The sequence below is a fragment of the Euphorbia lathyris genome, chromosome 4 (genome assembly GCF_963576675.1).
Source record: "Euphorbia lathyris chromosome 4, ddEupLath1.1, whole genome shotgun sequence".
Classification (NCBI taxonomy): Eukaryota; Viridiplantae; Streptophyta; class Magnoliopsida; order Malpighiales; family Euphorbiaceae; genus Euphorbia; species Euphorbia lathyris.
In genome coordinates this window covers 87,436,431-87,441,695 of record NC_088913.1, presented here as the reverse complement: position 1 = coordinate 87,441,695, position 5,265 = coordinate 87,436,431, and the positions used below count along the sequence as shown (strand labels likewise).

Here is a 5,265-nt window from a genome sequence, read left to right as displayed (position 1 = left end):
CCTGCTTTGCGTTCTGAACATTTAAGACCACTTCCCCATTCTCGGTCGAGAATTTCCATTCTCGGTAACTTCAGAAATTCTGGCAGCACAACATACACTTGATCATTTTCAAAGAAACGCGTCCGTTCGATTGGATAAGAACGTCTTTTCACATCAGACACGTCCCTTAAACTCAACTCTTCAACATCTATAAATAAAGAGTTGATTTCAGAGTTGATATATGATTATTTTAGAGTTAAGATTTAGTACAGAATTAACGCAGAAATTCTGAGTCAAACGATTCAGAGTTAGAAGTTCGATTTTGTAAAAAGCAATATGATGTACACACATTGTTATCAAATAATTTCATACACAGTAGCATTTAGATTTAGATTAAGATCTGTTTATATTAGTTTACATTCTGGTAGTTGACGAACCATCTCTATTCCGAAGATTCAGCGAGAAGATTAAGTAGCAGATTCGACCCCGGAGCCTGACAAACTCTAAAACGAGGTTTGAGGAAAGGATTGACGACCCAGAACTCTTATGTCGTTCGAATGCTTCCATGCTTTTTATTCTCTGTAAACTTGTATCAAATTCATACTTCATCTAATAAAGTTCATGCAATTCAATATATGTTTATGTAGCACTTCTGTAAATGATCCGAAGTGAGTTCTGGTGTTTTCATTAAAACGTAGTTAAATTCAATATCTTTACAAGGAAACTTTGTTGAACACTTAAGCAAATTCATTCTTAAGGATGATATGATCATTAGGTCGGCTTATCGGAAATAAGTATTAATTTAGTTAAGGTAGTAATCTAACCCGACCGTAGGAGGATTGTCTGCGGTTCAAAGGTCTTTAATTGAAGGAGTTTACGTTATTACATTTTTATAATTTATACAAAGTTTAAAGTTGTTTTCTTTGCTTAATGCAAACGAATACAATTAATCTCTTATTTTAAACACTAAACATTTCTGTTTTGTAATTCATACTCAAAACAGAATTGATTTCTAACATTCTACATATTCTAAACTAATTCTTATTCTATCAATCTCAAAACCAATTTCAAATAACGGTTATCTATTTATATAAACCTTAAGTCGTATTTAATCTACACATAAATAAGTTTTCGTTAAAAAACGTTCCCTGTGGGATCGATATCTTTTTATTACTACAAGCGAAACCGTGCACTTGCGGAAATCGCTCAACAAGTTTTTGGCGCCGTTGCCGGGGAACGCCAAAATTTTTAACTTAGATTTTTCGTGTTTTATTTCGAATCTAGGTTTATACATACTTATTTCAACTTTTGTAATTTATTAAATTTAATTTACTAACATATTTATTTTTCAAATTCTGTTTTGAAGGTAGTTTCGGTTCATGTATGATTTCAAGTTCATACGCAGTTCTCAAAGTTCAGGCATTGCACCAAACCCGTTAGACCCAGAAATTGAAAAGACCATTAAAAATAAAAAGAAAGACAAGAAAAACAAAGAAAAACAATTCAGAACCACAGCCAGAAAATATGGCAACACTTATGGATTGCGCTAGGCCAGGAGTAGCCGGTGTAACAAATAGCATAGTTAGACCCCAAATAAATGCACACCAATTTGAAATTAAGCCCGCTTTGCTTAATATGTTGCAAAATAATGTAACATTTTATGGGTTACCTAACGAAAATCCTAACACCCACTTGACAAATTTCTTAGAAATTTGCGACACTTTTAAAATAACAGATGTGACTGCCGAAGCAATCAAACTTTGCCTCTTTCCTTTCACTTTGAAGGATAGAGCCAAAGAGTGGTTAACTTCTATGCCAGGTGCAACATTTGAAACTTGGGACCAAATTGCCCAAGCGTTTATATCAAAATATTTTCCTTTAGCAAAAACCGCAAGAGTCATAAAAGAGTTAACATCTTTTTCTCAAAATGATAATGAAACTCTTTATGAGGCTTGAGAACGTTTTAAAGAACTTCAACGTTTATGCCCACACCACCAATTGCCCGATGCACTTTTAATACAAACATTTTATAATGGATTAAATCCTACAACTAGAGGTTCATTAGATGCTATATCGGGAGGGTTATTTATGAAAAAGACATCAGCCCAAGCAAGAGAACTTTTGGAGGAAATGGCAATCAATAGCAGTATGTGGCCCGCAGAACGTGGACATATACCGGTGGCAAAACCATCATCCTCAACCACATCATCAGTTAAAGGTATAGTGAATCTTGATCCAGTCGCGATGTTACAAGCCCAATTTTCTGCCTTATCGCACAAAATTGATAGGTTTATGGAACCGTGTGATGCTAACGGTAATCCAATCCAAACGGATGTGGATTATGAAGGTATGAGTGAGATCGAACAGGTAAATTTTGTCCAAGGGCAAAACCAAACTAATAATCCTTATTCTAGCACTTATAATTCTGGATGGAGGAATCATCCTAACTTTAATTGGAAAGATAATAATAATAATAATGCAATTGCTAATCAAAATCGTACCAATAATTATCAAAATCAGTCAAAAGATACGATTAGCACTTTATCTTCTAAAATCGACAAATTCATAGATGCTATCGGTGGAAAAATAAGTAATCACGATGATGGTTTTAAATGGATCGAGAATAAATTCGATCAGCTTATTAAAAACCACTCATCTAGCATCCATAATTTGGAGGTTCAAATTGGCCAAATTGCTAAATCAATTCCATCCCAAAAAGAGGGAAGTCTTCCCAGCCATACGAAAGAAAATCCGAAAGAGCATGTAAAGGCTATCACTCTTCGTTCAGGGAAAAATTACTTAGGTCCGGAAATGTCCGGAGATTCAACTTTACCAGGAACTGATTTACCAAAATCCAAAGAAGATACATTAAATACAAAAAAGTTCACCAATTGACTTAGGTACAAAAACATTTGTACCCAAACCACCTTTTCCACATAAAGTTTGAAATAAGGACTATGGCAAAAAAAGATTTAATTTCAAAGAAAATTAGTTGGGAAGGAATTTCATCCATTTCGCTAACTGAGGACTGTAGTTCAATAGTGTCAAGCAATTTGCCCACCAAACTCAAAGATCCCGGATGTTTTACCATTCCGTGTAAGTTGGGAGATATTGAATTCCCAAGTTATCTTTGTGATTTAGGATAAACTTAATGCCGTTGTCTATTTTTAATAAGTTAGAAGATATCAAACGTACCAATATGGTTTTGCAATTAGCGGATCAAACCACTAAAAGACCATATGGTATAATTGAGGACGTTTTAGTTAAAGTTGACAAATTTATTTTTCCTACCGATTTCGTTATATTAGACTTTGCATATGACGTTAATTGTCCACTAATTTTTGGTAGACCGTTTATGAACACGGGACGTGCTCTAGTTGATGTGTCGGAAGGGAAAGTAGTTTTAAGGATAGGAGAAGATAAGATCGAGTTTAATATGAACAAAGCGATGAAATGTCCTATGGGGGAATTCACTTGTATGAAACTTGACTTAGTTGAAGAATGTGTCAATGACATTATTCAAAAAGAAGAAATAATGGAACCTATAATGAGAGAAGAATTAAAAGATAAGGACCCAGAGCCTTTGATTCGAGAAGATGGACCAGTTCCGCCTTCAATTGTAATACCCCCTAAATTAGAACTTAAAGAGTTACCAAACCATTTGAGGTACGCTTTCTTAGGCGAAGGCGATTATCTACCTATAATTATCTCTAACAAGTTAACAAGAGTTCAAGAAGAAAAATTGAAAGAAGTTGTTAGAAATAGGATAGGAAGTATGTGAAGGAAAATAGGCAAACGTTTGGCAGCGAAAATATAAAAATTTTAATCTTTTTCCATTAACCCAAGATCCGTTAATCGTTATTTCATATAAAGAGGGATAGAAGGAAATACCTTTTGGTGTTCTATCTACCGTTGCAATCGAAGTGCCCACAACTCTTACTTCGAGTTCCCGAGCATAAGACAAAAACACAATTCAAAACCAAGTTAGAATTCAACCGTATGAAAGCATTCAAGAATAGATTGCCTCTAATTAATTAACACAAGATCAAAGAATAGAGAAAGAGATTAATAATCAATCGAAACGGAAGGAAGCGGTGAATGATCTCGTCCTCAACTAGGGGTCGAAATTTCTCTCTTCGGTAGACAATTAGCTTGGCCGAAATTTACATATAAGGGGGTATATATACTCTCTTGTATCTAAACCCTAGTTAGATAGAATTAGGTTACTGAATAAGAATTTAATTCGGAATATAATTTTTATTTATTATCTATAATTATATCTAAATATAAAGATAATAATAATAACCTTTTAGGATAATAATAGGAGCAATTTAATCTTATTAAACCTCCTAACTTATTTATCCTTTAATTAATTTTTCACAATCATAATCTCATTAGGATTGCTTAAAATCAAATTAATTTCTTTATGTATTTTACATACATAAAAATCGCCCCCCTTAAGTATTGTGCCTTAGTGGACTCAGTTGGGCTTCCATCAATCAATTAACATCTGTTTCTCTTTTGAGCTCCAAGTCTTATGTGTGACCCATTAGGTTCTTATTGCTTCTAGCCGTATGCAACTATTAAATTAATTTTCTCAGAATTATATTTAATCTTTGCATAACGGAATGAGTACGCGAAATGTGATTAGCAAATCTGAAACATTTCCCCAGAGCTATAACAAGACAGGTTGATTCTGTCGTTGACCTTTCCGTATTAGTTACAGTATAATTCGATCCTTTATCAATTACATCCTTGAACTGGATCTTATGACTATGGATAATGTCAAGTCACATATAGCGAGACGTTCGTTTTACTTGTACAGGCCGAGTTAACTCCAATTAGATAGGTTAAGTGAAATCTGCATTTCAAGTCTTAAGCTATCACCTTGCAAGGATTTAGAGTCAAGTCTTCCACAAGCGATCCTTGGACGTATCTCCCATTTATCGGGAGTGACAAATGCTCAATCCAATGTATAACTATCTTGCAATTACTTCATGTGATACCCAACGTCTGCCGTTCACACCCCAGAGTCATCTCTTTATGGATCGTGTTACAACAGGATCAAAGCATCACATTCCATAATCCAGAATCACTAATTAACATTCCTTTGAGTCTGAGGATTATTTATACCTATTAATACCAATGAGATGAACAGGTGACAAGGATAAATCTACTCATCCTGTTATCTCAAGTCGGGTCCCCAATTCTAATGAACTCCTTTTCATCGGATCCATGTAACTGTCCAGATATCTGCATATCTGAAGCTTGTGAGATCAGCTCTCT

At 34.4% G+C, this 5,265-nt stretch overlaps 1 non-coding gene across 1 annotated transcript; it reads right to left on the bottom strand.

Moving 5' to 3' along the window:
- Positions 1 to 1,872: 1,872 nt before the first annotated feature.
- Positions 1,873 to 1,979, bottom strand: LOC136228156 (small nucleolar RNA R71). Its single transcript, XR_010688490.1, has one exon. It is a non-coding gene; the product is annotated as a small nucleolar RNA R71 (small nucleolar RNA).
- Positions 1,980 to 5,265: the final 3,286 nt, after the last annotated feature.